We start from the raw sequence: 15,000 nt of genomic DNA, 5'->3' as shown, positions 1-15,000 counted from the left end.
TTAGGGGAAAGAAAAATTTAATGTTGTGGCAGTAAAACTTTTTAAAAGAAATTTGATGCTTGGAACAGTCAACCCCCAGCTCTCTTCAACTTTTAACACTTTGGCCCTATCAAAATCAGCTCCTCAGGGTAAAGCCAATGTCCCCAAACCCTATGCGGTGCTTCCACCCAAAGTTTGGGGAATGGACCCAAACTCTTCCATTTTAAGGAAAATAGAAAGCAGAGTATGTGAAAAGTGTAGTACAACAGGTCATCAAGGAGATGACAATTGTTTGGTCCAAATACTGTTTTCCACTGCAAGAAGCTCATAAATTTTTCTTAAAAGAATGTAAAAGTAAAAATTTGAAAAAAGTAGTGGTAATAAGGAGCGGAGAAATTTGATTTTCCAGGGGCAAAGCAACGTGCCTTTGCTGTTACACGGCAGGTAAAACCCTTTTATTTTCGGTTGAACCCATCTCCTTCCCATCAACCCTTGCCATCCGGTGCTTTTACACCACACACTCTGCCACCCCTTTAAAAACCTCGCCCCCAATTGCTGAAACGGCCTTGGTGAATTGTTCCACCAGAAACGGAGTAGGAGTGAAGGTTTTTAAGGAGACTCTTCCTCCCAAAGAAGGTCTTTCGAGCCATCAGTTAGGCTCAGGGCCTCAACGGTGACGCCCCCAAATGCTACCACACCCACGGGCCTCCGTGCTGGGCAAAATCCCCCTGAAGAAAAGGGTCGGGTATGTCCTTTGCCCAAGCAAAGGAATCCGGGCCGTTAAAAAGAACTGTCAAAGGGGGGGTCTTTAGAGCTGTCGGGGGGCTTCAGAGGCCTCAACGCTGCCCCCTCCACTGCCCCACTTTCCAGGGGCCCCCGTTAGGCGAATCCCCCTAAGTAAAGGCTCAGGTATGTATTTTGCCCAGGCAAAAAAATCCTGAGCCTGAAAAAAGGAACCCGTGGAAAGCCGGGTAAACAACCCCCAAAAGATTCTCCCAAGATCCTGGAAGGGACAGCCAAAAGGGAGTGGGGCAAACCTTGCCCACAGGTGCTGCCAAACATTATAAAGAGGTAGTTAAAAAACTGGATCCCCTAATAAAAGGAACGTCGGGGAAATTAGCAAAATGGAAGGACTGCAACATTGAACCCTTCTTTAACCAGGTGTGTATGATACAAGAGATTATGAACAGGGAAAATCACCCCCTTTTCCCTGGAGGTTTCCCAAATTAAAGCCCTTTTGGGGACCTTTGAAAATGGACCTCGGGAGGAGTAGCGTAATGGTACATCGGTTTTCCCCTTTCCAGGCCTTCCACCTGCAGAACATACGGGGAAAGGCTGGAGAAAGGTTGACACCCCTTTCACTGTTGCTCCATCTACCTTCCCCACATAATCTAAACATAGATGATTTGGAAAATCATTTGGGGGGCATTGCCCCCATTTCTATTTGGGAAATCTTTTAGATATCTGCAGTTTTGCAAGGTCTGTGAATGTTTTCGAGTTTTTCAAGATGTGTTAATTCACTTCACATCAAAATTTCCCCTTTGAGCAGAGACCCATTCCAAAAGTAGGGGCCATTACCGTCGACCCCCCGGTACTAGGGGTTTGATGAATCCCAAAACTGTCAGAGCATAAAGAGCATTAAGGCAGTTGAAACGAAGCCCAGTGATGTAACCTTGATCCATTAAAAAAATCCCCGAGAAAGGGCGGGCAATGCAAAGGGGGCCAGACGGACTCATGGAGACAATATTCTCCTCGATTAACTCTGGGACCCCCTTAGCATGGGTGGGACAAGGCTAAGATCGCTGGAAAAGCACATCATTGTCACTACCTGCTTTTTTGGAAGATAAAGGCCCACTGTCCGATTCTCACTTTTCAGGCTAAAACAGGAACAAAACCCAGTGTCTTCTTTAGTAGCAGAAAAAACTTCCATACAACTTCCCTTTTTCACAAAAGGGAATGAACTTTGTTTTGCAGCTTCCCATAAGACTCCCCCAGGAATGACGTTTCCATCCCAAAATGATATCTTTTTTACCAAAAATTCCTTTGGATCTATGCAATAGGATCTATAAGGAGGGTACGGGCCCATCCACATGGAAAGAGGCTAAATCATTCTTCCCAAACCCTGGCAAGGATGCTTCCCACCGGGAAATTCGACCAATTTCCCCACCAGCTGTATCTGCAAGCTGAGGGGAAAAAAAGGGGAAACTTCGGGTTGACATGGCGCTAAAAAAGGGAAAAACGTGCTGCCCCCATATAATATGGGTTTAGAAATTGAGATCGACCAAAAGATGCCTTGTAAGGATGGAAAATGCATACGAATTCCTTCGCACAGCACGTCACATGTTACAGTCTTTTTTGATTTTAAAAGGGCATCCATAAAGCTTTTAACTTTGGTTTAACCTTCATACAGCTTCCTGCTAACAGGAAGTTCAGATTTTGGGTGGGAAACTTTCTCTAATCGGAAGATCAACGGAAGGGGCCCCAAAAGGGGTGCAAGGTGCCCCTTTTTGCCTGCTAAAAAGAATGAAAAGGGTTTGTTCCAAGTTTGTCTTGTAATCTGTATGGGGATGACTTACACTTTTGGCTGGGAGGAAGCTTACAGCATGTGAGGACTGCAGGCTGAAATGAATAGTTGTACATGGGCAACATACCAGGGTTAAATTTTTCCCCAAGCAAGACCATGGCTATACTTTTCCACAACGGGGAAAAAGTTCCATCCCCCCCTCTTTTCAGGAGCAAACCCACTGAAATTTGTCCAAGATTAAAAGTACTTGGGTCTATTTTTGGATAAAGGCTTACTACATCAAACAGAAGAGTGAAGGCTCAAAGCACTTAGTTTTTTACGGGTTTTTTCACATTATCATAGGTGCAGACGCAAATGCTCTGGGGCCTTACCAAATGCTTATTCGTAGTAAGCTTAAATACGGATATAGGTTTATTCATCTGCAACTCCCACTGTTCTCCATGTGGCCCGGGTTTCTAATAAAGCTTCAGAATCTGTACGGGGGCTTTAGGTCCACCTGTGGGTCCCTGTATGCTGAGAGGGAGAACCACCTCTTTCGTTACACGGGGACAACTTTTAACCCTGTTTATTATGCGAGACTACAAAGGATTCCAGGATCTCCTACACCCAGTTTGGGTTTTAAACCCCCCTTGAGGATAGCCAATCCCATGTAGGAGAATGGGAATCTTGTGGAAGTTTTAAATCAAATCTCATAAAGTCGGGCTTTTGGGCTTTCCCCCAAATTCCCCCAGGCTAATCAATCGAGCGGATTTGGTCGAAGGGGGAAAAGGAGAGATCGAAGCAGAAGTTGGAGAGAGATTTTTTCAGCAAATTTTAAGACCGGAACAGATGCAATTTACAGAGTTTCGAAATCTAAAAATGAGGGGTTTGCAGCAGTGAACAGAAGGAAAACTGCATCTTGCAGTTTTTTCTTACAGCCTCGACTTCACTCCCCGGGTTTACATCCCTTGCAGCATTTAAATATGACTAAGATCTTACGCCCCATTTATTGTGATAATTGTGCCTTGAAAAGCAATAAAAAGAGCTTAAACTCATCAACCAGTAGGGGGAGGTTCAAGATTGGGCTGTAGTAATTCATTATGTAAAAGATAACTCTGTGTTGGGGCCCAGCAATTTTGGTATCAGTGGAAATGAGCGAGTGATCAGAAGGCCAAAGCAGCCCCATCAGCTTTGTGGTCTTTTTTTCCTCCCCACACACCGACCTGAAAACCCCATTATCGGAGTTGTTTTTGCGTAAAGGGAAGAAACAAGGAGGCATCTCTAGAAACAAACTGCAAGAGATTGAGCTGCCCTTGGTATTTGGTGACTAGCATCCACCCAAACCAAAAAATGGAAGTTGCATTAACAATCTAAGATCGGGCACACAAGCTGACTCGGGGCTGAAAAATGGAAAAAAGTTGACACTCTGTGAGGGATCCCAAAGAGCCATAACGACGTTTATGTTTTGGAAAGTGGAACTTCTCAACTTGCCCCCCCTTTTAACACTAAAAAAATTTTTTTGGGGAAAATTGTGACATAAGGGTCTTTTTGTTACAGCTTGTGTCCCCCGATTCTTAGTCTTGTAATAAAATTCTACTTTTCGGTGGGAGATGCGGGTTTCCGATGATATAGGGGCTGTAAATTTTGAGGGAGGTTTATCAGAGCTGCCCCTTTTTGGCACTGGCTAGCCAGTGGGCAGTGCAAGGAGAAGGAATGAAAGCCTTAACATATCTATTTACCCCCCAACTTCAATCCCCTTTAAAAGCATGAAGGACCCACCACATAAATATGTATAATACATTTAATTAATAATATATATATATATATTATTAAAATATATATATAATATTATATATATTATATGTAATATTTTTCTTTATAAAATTTGAAATCTACACACAAACACCCACACACACACAAACACATACAATACACACATACAAAATCCACACCACACATATACGGGTTTGTACCCTATTTAACGGTTTTTGCGGGGGGGTTTTTGGGACTTGTTGACGGCGTGCCCTTTTTATTAATTAATTTGACACACAGAAGGGGGAAAACCACGGGAGATGTCAAAAGGGGAAATGGGGTAGTGTCAGGTCAGCAGCCTGGAGGGGGAGGGATAAGCGAATTGCTTGGCCCCCCCCCCCCCTACTTGTAATGAGCCTAGGAACGAAGAAAAATTTACCCAAAAATTCGTCTGTGACCACCTTTTATACCTAAATTACTTGGTCTTATATTTTTTATTTTGTATACCTCATTTTGTTTTAGTCTTTAGCTGATGAGAAAAATTTTGTTTTTTAAATAATTTTTAAAAGGAATTTTATTTTTTTGGGAAAGAAAAAATTTTATTATATTTTGTATCGGGTGCTATATATGTTTATTTTACACAAAGAAAAGGGAAAAGTGAAAATATGGATTTTACCCAACAAAGTTCTTTTTTCTTGTTTTCCCAAAAGGCTTCTCTTAATTAGAGGGTACGCAGTGCTATTTCACTGTTGCTTTTTAAAAATTGGTTCATAATGGATTTTTTAAGGGGAAAAACCCAATATGTTTTCATTTTTTTTTGGGAGAAACTCTTTTAAATTTCCCGGTATTATGCATGTATGATAAAACAAACCATATGCTTGTAATATATGTGCCCGAGTAGATTTAAAATGTTAAACCCTGATTTATGTCAAAACCCCGGAGAGAGGAGAGAGAAAACCCGAAACAAGTGCTGGTAAATGTCCGAAAGAGGTTGTAAAATTTTTTAAATCCCAAAGAAAGAAAAAAAATTCACTTTACTTATCAATAATAAAATTATAAAATACTATAGATCTGTTACAAAACAATAACAAAAAATCTTTTGAGAAAAAATTTGGAAAACCATGGTAAATTGAATTCTTTCACAGCTAGTGGCGCAGTGGCATGACCTTTAGATTTTTCTCTGTTATCTTTTGGGTTTTAAAACCCATTCAAGGAGAAAGTGTTATTGAAGTTTGTAATAAAATATACTGTCTTTACAAAAACGGGGTTCATAAAATTAGTAAATGTTAAATATAAAACTACTCAGATCGTAATAATGGCATGAATATATGAAATTTTTGTTTTTTTTCAAAAGTAGTTATTTTTCCTACAAAAAAATATTTTAATTGAATCTTTTATTGTTTTATCTTTCCCAAAAATAGAAGCATTGTTTTTTTTTTTTAGGAATTTTTTTTTTTTTTTTTTTTGTTCTGTTTTTGTTTTTTTTTCTTCATGAAAAGTCCTGGACAGACCCCAGATTGTAAAGCGATGCACCTTGGGAATCCTCTGAACGGATCAGTGAAGAAAAAAGGGAAATTTTGAGGAAAGTCTGTAAGACAAGGATTCGGGAAGACATAAGAAAAGGACAGTTTAATAACACTTTTTTTGGAGAAGTGGACATCGTGTAAATTGAGTTTTTTTTGGGGGGGTACAAGTTAATGATTTATAATTCAAAAATTCAAAAATTTAAGACTTAATTGATATTCCCTTCTCTCAGTTACCTCAAGACTGAAATTAGATTCAGTAACCCTCTTATATTTTTATTTTTTTTTAGTGTGGTTCAAAAGAGTATGATCAGGAAATTAAAAGGGGGAGCTCACACTTGACTTTAAATTTAAATAGATAAACCCGGGAGGGGATTTTCCATAGAAAGGGAAATAGTGGTTTTGACCATAGAGAGAAGGAGTGGGCGAAATATAATGGTGGCAGTAATGTGGGAATTGTTTTGAATAATTCGGGTCTAATGTGTGAAGAAAATATTAGATAACTTGTTTAAAATTCTTAATTTAATTTTTTTTTGTCAAAATGTTCTGAGAATTTGCATAAGATGAACCAGGTGTAGATAAAAGGGAAGGTGAAAAAAGATACGTGGCAGAAATGCATACCTTCAGAATGAATGATGAATTAAATTTTAATCTAAACAAGGGTATGCTTTTATGCAGAAATAAGAGACAAAAAATAAGGAAAATTAAAAAAGAAGAGTTAAAAAAGTTCAAAAAAAAATTTTCAAAACATGCCCAACAAGAGAACTGGCATCATCTAACATTGTCATCTTCTCAAAAAAATTCCCTAGTTCAAAGTACAAAAATTTTGAATAAGGAATTGAAGATTTTTAAAAGAAAATTTTTGGATTAGGTTTGTAAAAAGAGTAAGGAAAGGGAAAGTTTGGGGGGTGAAAAATTCTTTTAAAAAATTGCCTTAAAAGAATGGGAAAGGGAACGGAAAATTTTTTTTAAATGGGGATTTAAAGGTTAGGGTAAAAATTTTAGCAAGAAAAATTTAAAGGGAATTTTTGTCTCAAAAGAAAGGAACCTAGAGTTTTGAGAAGTTTCTATAGGACCCCCAATTTTTTTTTTTTTTTCCCCCAAAAAAAAAAAAGGGGTTTTTGGAAAGTTTTGGGCTAGTTTTGAAAAAAGTGGGGCTTTTTGGAAAAATAAAAGGGGAAAATGGGGGTTTGTTAATAAGTTTGCAGGGGAAACCCCAAAAGTTTGGAAAAATTTTTGGGGGGTGAATGGGAGAGGGAAAATTTTTTATTTGGAAATGGTAGGGTTTTGCCCAAAAAGGGGAAAAGGAAAAGTTTTTAAAGTAAAAAGGGAAAAAATTTGGGGGGAAACCAAAAGGGTTTGGGTAAAAATGGAAAAAGAATAAATTTTTAAAAAAAACCCCCCGCCTGCCCGGAGTTTTTGTTTTTTTAAATGTAAGAGAAAAGAAAAATCATTTGGACCACCCTTTCAAGGAAAATAAGGGCCCCAAACCCCAAATAAAAACCCAAAAAAAAAAATTTAGGAAAAATTTAATCAGGGAAAAAACCCCCAAAAGGGGAAAAACATTTTTTGAAAAAATCCCCATTTTAAAATTAAAAAAAAATTGTTTGGTAAAGGGGTTTTGGTAGAAAGGGGCAAAATTGAAATTTAAAAAAATTCCCCCAAAAAAAAATTTTAAAAACCGTCCAAACATTTTAAAGTGAGGGAAATTTAAGTTAAAAAAAAATTTAATATTTAAAATTTAAAACAAAAAAGTTTTTGTTCCCAAGGAAATTTTTAATTTTTTGGGTTAAGTGGAAAAATTTTTTTTTTTTTTTTGTTTGGGAAAAAGAAAAAAAAAAAGTTGAAATTCAAAAAAAAAAAAAAAAATGGGGGAAAAAATTTAAAAATAATGGTTTTTTTTAAGTGAAGCAAATTGGGAAAAAAGGGGAATTTGGACAAAATTTTTCCCCGATCCATTTAAAGGGGAACCCCCAAAATTCACCCCGGGAAAAAATTTAGTATAATTTTAAAAAGAAAAAAAAATTATAACTAGACCTTTAAGTTGGGAAAATCAAAAAGTTGCCCCCTTTTTTTTTTTTTGGGTTTTTTTTTTTTTTATGCCCCCATTTCCCCCAAAAAAAAATGAAAAAGGGAATGAAAACCTTTATAAAAATTAGTTTGGACTTTTGGAGCAAAACGTAGAAAGTGTCAAAGCAAAATTAAGGACGTCCAAAAATTTTTATGGGGACTGTTGAGGGAAATTAATTAAAATTGGGGGGGCACTTAGAAAAGAGAGTTATAATGAGGTGATTTTTAAAAAATTTTAAATTTTCAATTTTTTAAAAAGATAGGCATTGAAAAAAAAAGCCTACCCCCCTTTTTAAGAAAATTTTCAGAGTTAGGCCGAAATAAGAAGTTTGCAGGAAAATTAAAAAAAAGATGGAAAGGGTTTTTAAAACCATGTGGAAATTTCACCCAAAGACATTTCAAATTAGGGGGAAAAAGTATTATAATGTAGGCCAAAAGAAAATAAAATGGACTACAACCCCCAATTTGCATGAAAGAAGGGGGAAAAAATGCCCCATTTTAAAAGAAGAGTTATTTTCAGTTTTTTTTTTGAGAAATTTTTTTAAAATTTTTAAAAACTTTTTAATATTGAAAAAGATTTAAATTTGATTTTTTTGCTTTTGCTTTTTAAGGAAAAGAAAAAGTTTAAATCCCTTAATTAAAGGGGGGCCCGGAATTTTTAATAAAGGTTTTTTTGGGAACCCTTAAAAAATGGGAAAGAAAAGGGGAATTTCAAGGGAAAGATTTGGGGGGGGAAAAAAGAAATTTTTCAAAAGTAAAGGGGGGAATTTAATTCTGGGTTCAACAAAAGGTTAAGCCTAAAAAGAACCCAAAAAATTAACAAATGTTAAAGGCAAAACAAGAAAAAATTTTGATGGATTTTTTTTAAAAATACAAAGCCAAAAAGTTAACCTTTAATAACAAGGAAAAATTAAAATTTGAGTGGAAGAGCCTTAAACGAAAATGAAATAAGGGTTGGGAAAGGCCCCCAGTTAAAAAAAAAACCCAAAAAAAGTTTTTAAAAAAATACAATGTAGGTTTTAAAAGGGGGAAAAAAGCGAAAAAAAGGGGTGAAATTTTAAAACCCAAATTATTAAAGAAGAAAAAGAAAAGAAAAATCGCCTGTAAAAAAAGGTTTAACAATGCCCGTTTTTCAAAAATTACTTTGGGAAAATTTTCCCGCAACCATCCCCCTTCCACTTGTTTAAAGAGGGAAAAGGGCCAAATTTTAGTAATTTTTTTAAAAAAAGGGAACTTTTTTAAAAAAATAAAAGAAAAGGGAAAATACGTAAGAATTTATAGGCCATAGACTAAACCCCGAGGAGGAAAAACTCACCGTAAGAAATTTTTAGGGTGGTTTTAAAAAAAAAGAAAAGGGTTTGGAAAAAGTGGGGGGGGTTTTTTTTTTTTTTGTTGGGTTTTTTTTTGGGGGGGGAAAAAAAGAAAATTTATAGGGTTTTAAAAGGGCTAACCAAAGGAAATTCCCCTTTTTAATTTAAAACGAAATCCAAACATTTCTTTAATTTAAAGAAGGAAAAAGGGGTTTAATTTTCCTTGGGCCCAAAATTTTAAAACAGTCCTTTATATATAAGATTTAAATTTTGAGTAAAATTCAAAAACCAAAAAATAATTCAACTTGTTGAAAAATTAAGATTTTAGGGAAAAATAAACATTGTCAACAAAAAAAGGAAAAACCTTTTTTTTAATTGGGGGAGATTTACGGGTTTTAGAAAGGGGAAAGGGAAAAAAAATTTTTATAAATCGAAATTAGGATAAAACCCCCGGGTTTTGAATCTTTTATTTTTTTGTTTAGGAAAACCCCCCCTTTAGAAATTAAAAGGTTTTTTTGAATAAGAAAAAAAAGGTTAAAAATTTTTGGGATTAAAAAAGGGGGAATTTAAAATACCCCGATTATAGATCTAAAAAGAGGGAAAAAAAAAATTTTTAAAAATAAATCCCCAAACCATTATAGAAAACCCTTAGGGATTGAGTTTTTCAAATTTTTAGGGAACCACCCCAAAATGGTAAATTTAAAAGGAAAATGGGAAAAAGGACTTTTTTAAATTATAATTGGTTTGGGGGCCCCCCGGAATTTAAATTTTTAGAAAAGGGGGAGAGGAAAAAGTTGAAAATTCAAAGAAACTGAAAATTAAAAGAAACCAAAAAGGAAAAAATTTTTAAAAGGCAAACCCCGGATTGGGAATTTAAAAGGGGGTTAAAAATTTTTTATTTAAAAAAAGAAAAAAAAGGGCTTTTTTAAGGGTTATTATTTTTTTTGGGGGGTAATTTTTGGAAATTTTTAAAAGGAAAAAGGGATACGAGAAAATTTGAAAAAGTTTTTTCTTTATAGGGAAAGGGTCTTTTTAAAGAAAAATTGGGGGAAATTTTTTCCCCAAAAAGGGTGAAAAACAAGTAAGTGACCCAAAAAAAGGTTGAATTTTGTCTATTTTAAAATTTTTATTATTTTGTTTTAATTTTTTCTTTAAAAAAACGGAATTTTTTTAAAAAAGTTAGAAAATTAAAATTAATTAATTTTTTTTCGGGCATAGGTTATTTTATTTAAGGAAAGGGGGAAAAATTAAAAACCCCTTTTTTTTTAAAAATTTTTAAACATGGGTTCCGGAAATTTTTTTGATTTGAAAACCTATTTTTGTTTGGGAAAAAAAATTTTTTTTTTATAATGATGTTGCCTTTAAAATGGGTGGAAAAAATAGGAAAGAACAAAAACCGAGGGGGGGAAAAAAAAATTGTACGAAAATTTAATTTAAAATTTTTCAAATGAAAAAATTTGGCTTAAACAAAAATTTAAAAAGACTAACCAATTAAAAAAAAAAAGGGGGAAAAACCCTTGAAAAATTTTGGCTAAAAACTAAAATTTTTAACCCTTTTTTTTTTAAAATTTTAAAAAACTTGATTAAAATTTATTTAAAATGAAATTTTTTCTTGAAAGACTTTAAAAATTTTTTTTAAAAAAAATCTTTTGTTTTTTTTTTAAATGAAGTTGTTTAGTTTCCCAAAAAAATTTGTTTTTGGGTTTTTTTTCCAAAAAATTTCTTTTTTAAAGGGGGGGTGGTTTTTTTTGTTTTTTTTCTAAAGGAAAAGGAACCCAATTTTCATTTGGAAATTTTTAAGATAATGATAAATAAAAAGTGGAAAAATTTTGGAGAATGGGAAAAAGTAAAATTTTATATTTTTACCCAAATTTTTGTTTTAACCCCAAAAAGGGGGGAAAACAAACCAAAAAAAAGCCCAAAAATTTTTTTTTCCTTGAAAAACCCCGTAATTTTTTAAATTTTTTTTATTTGTCGGTTTAAACCCATAAAAAACTTACAAAATTAAAAATTTAGAAACTTTTAAAAATTTTTGAAAAGAAAATTTTTTTTGGGGGGAAAAAAAACCCCCCGAAAATTTTAATTTTTTTAACATGCTAAAAAGTTTTTTTTAAAAAAAACCCCTGTTTTTTTGGGGTAATTTTTTTTTTCCCCCAAAAAAATTTTTCTTTGATAGGTTTTTTTACTGTTTTTTTAAATTTAATAAAATTTGGTTTTGGAAAAATTTTTTTTTTTGTTTTAGGGGTTTTTTTGAAAAGTTTACCATAGATTAAAGGGGAAACCTTCCCTTGAAATTTGGCCGAAAGGGAAAAAATGAAAAAATTTTGGGGGAAAAGCCTTTTAAACGAAACCCCCCCAAAAAAAAAAAAAAGGAAAAAAAAAAAAAAAAGGGAAAAAGGGGGGGAAAAAAAAAAAAGGGAAGGAAAAATTTTTTTTTTTTTAAAAAAATTTTAGGAGGGAAAAAAGTGGAAAAAATGCTTTCAAAATTTAAGTTTTTTTTGGGTTTTTACGTTTAAAAAATTTTTTATTTATAAAATTCAAAAAATTTTTTTTTTTTTTTTTTAAGGGAAAAAATAATTTAAAAAACTCCCTTGTTTCCCTTTTTTAAATTAAAAAAACCCTTTCCCTTTTTCTCAAAGGGGTTTACCCTTTTTTAAAACTGGGAAAAAATTTTAGATCCCCTCGTACCCCCCTTTTTTTATTAAATTTTTTTTGGTGGGATCAAAAATTTCCAGGAATAAAGGAGAAATAATTTACGAATTTTAGCCCCCCAATTCCCAATTTCCCCGGGAAAGGGGGAAAAAGGGTTTTCCCAAAAAGGGGAAAAGGGCGAAAAACATTTAAAAATGCCCCGGGTTTTAGCCCCAAGGGTCCAATTTTCGGGTGTGGGTTTTTGTGACCGCCGCCCTTTTGTTTTTTCCGGGTTTGGGGGAACGTCTTTGATAACCCTTTAATCCGGGGAAGGTTTTTTTGCTGGACTAAATCTCTATTGAAAATTTAAAATAACTAAAGGCTTCAGGGGGGGACACTCACGGGGAAAAACCCAAATAACGAGCCCCGGGGTTGTGGATTGGGCTGCCCGGGGCACCCACACAATCCAAAAGTACCCAGTTTTGGGGGGGGAAGGGGGCTGAGGGGCCCCTTACTATGGGGGCCCCCAACATCTTGGGGAAACCCCGGGCCCAAAGGCCCTTTTTCCGAGGATGAGAGGGAAATGAGCAGATGACCTCACACAGAGAATGAATCTCAAACACGAATATTAACATTAATATTACAAACTGAGATAAAAATTAGCAATGCTAGCTATATAAAATTAATTCAACTACCACATTGATTTCAACATTTAATGATAGAATGTAGAATGAAAAAAATATTTGTAAGCTTTTTAGCAAACAAATCTTCTCGGGGTCAGAAAATCTGAACTGCTGAGGTACATGTCGAGCTATGCATGTTAGACTTCATCGACGGGGGGATTCTATACTCAAAATGCCATACCTTGAAGCGACCCGAGTCAGGAAAATCTATAAATAACCTGCTCTTTTCTGAGTATCTGTGATGGGCGCTCGTGACATTCCCTAAATTATCACGAATCACACGACCGCCTGGGAATCACCCAAAACATGCAAGCGACTTCAAGAGAGTGAGAAGGGTGTGATTAATAAGCGAAGAATTATTCTAGCTTAAACCCTAGTCCTACATTATTTGACAGACGTAATAGCAGATCACATCAGCTCAAAAGTTGCCAATTGAACGAATAACATTGATAGAACGTGTCACCAATAAGCAATGTAACCGTACTACAGTTAATCCCCTAGGTTTGACCAGAAAAAGAGAATGATGAGGTCAGATGAAGACCACAACTGACCGACCACAATCGAAAGAGAAAGTGCGGTCAGGTCTGGGCAAGGGGAAGAACGATCTAAAATGAAATGATATTCGTGATAAGATAAAATCACGAACGCGTTAAATTCGTTGCAGATGAAACAACATAAATCTCTAATAATGAGAGAAATTAATAATTATTAACTACGAACGATATTCAGTTTGTGACAACGACCGCAATCACTCGATTAATGCATCTGAGGTCAAAAGAATAGTGTAGATGTCATTTGCTGTACTTAGCACTTTTACCCAAACAACTAACACATTTATGGGAGAAGAAGAAAGGGAAAAGAAATAATAGAAGGGGAAGGGAGGGCCCAAACGTGTACTTAATGGTTTTTTCTTAGACATTTCTTGAAGCGGTCGAGTGGTTTTTCTTCTTTTCTTCGGAGGTGTTCGTGCTGCGAGCCGAAAGGATGCAGCGCCCGCCCTGCCACCAGATTGTAAAAGGCTATGATCCTTAGTACAATGGTGAACAGAGGGTAGTTGTTAAACGGCGTGATTTCTTTATTAATAAGAGTTGACACACTGTATGGGAACACACAGGACGATGTCTAAAGGGTAACGCGGGTCATATGTCAGGTCAGCCAGCCCAGAGGGGGAGGCCTAGGCCGACCTTAACGCGTCGAGGTCTGATCACGAACTGACGGGTCAAGCGAGGTCAGATAACATCGTCATCTACGCCCCTCACCGAGTGAATGGTCCACTGGTACTTATGTATATGCTACATCGTACGCACACACACACACCACACACACACACAACACACACACACACACACACACACACACACACACACACACACACACACACACACACACACACACACACACACAAAACACACACACACATATAAATATATATATATATATATATATTTATAATATATATATATATATATATATATATATATATATATATATATATATATATATATTATAATTATATATATATATATATAGATATAGATGCACAACCACAGACATACATGTATAAAGTTGGAAAGATTGGGAGAGGCCTACGTCCTGCAATGGCTTGATTCAGGGTGATGATGACATGTATACATACACACGCATGTACACTCTCCTCCATCCTACCTCCTCCTCCTTCCCACCCCTTCTTCTCTCTCTTTTCCCTGTTTTCTCCCTATCTCTTTTACCCCTCCCTTTTTTACTTTTCGTTGTCTCTCTCTTCTCTTCCCTCTTCTCTTCTCTCCTATCTCTTCCTCTCTCTCAGTCTCTTCCTCTCTCTCAGTCTCTTCCTCTCTCTCTGTCTCTTCCTCTCTCTCTGTCTCTTCCTCTCTCTCCTCTCTCTCTCTCTCTCCTCCCTCACTATCACACACATACTCTCTCCCTTTCTCGAGTAAATAAAGTGATAATAAAAGCTATCCCCGAGCAACGCCGCCAGACTCGTAAGGTCACGAGTGCAAAGGAAAATGACCAGCAGAAGCGAGAGTCCCGCCTGTGCGGTCATGACAACGACGAAACAGGGGCCGTAAATGACATTTTATTGTCATTTGCATAGTTTGGTGTGTGTCCATGAAATACAATTTCTACACTTTTTGGAAGGAGAAAAAGGGGCTGTTTGTCGTGAAGTTTCGAGGAAGCACCAAGCCGCATAGCCGCGTGAACTACAAAATTAATTTAATGAGAAGTAACAAGAGCTTTTCCCTGAGAGAATCAGCAGTTGGCGCCGCGGCGAGCAGGAAATAAACCAGTTGAAAAGAACTCGACTCGAAGGCTCTTCGCGCTGTGGCTGCCATAAGGGCCAGGAGCGGCGCCATGCGAGAACAAGCAGCTTAATGTCCTTCTCACGACACTGAAGAAAGTGAACGGTTCTTCTCATTTTCTTCCAAAAGAACAAGAGCAACCTCAACTTTGTTCTAGAGGCGCTAAAGAGTATGGAGAGAAATTCTGTAGTTAGTATAATGAAGTTCCTGGAGATTGTGTGACGGTCTGCATGCGCCCGGATTTGTGATCAT

This window comes from Penaeus monodon, chromosome 18 (assembly GCF_015228065.2).
Source record: "Penaeus monodon isolate SGIC_2016 chromosome 18, NSTDA_Pmon_1, whole genome shotgun sequence".
Lineage (NCBI taxonomy): Eukaryota > Metazoa > Arthropoda > Malacostraca > Decapoda > Penaeidae > Penaeus > Penaeus monodon.
Note: the sequence above shows the minus strand (reverse complement) of the source record.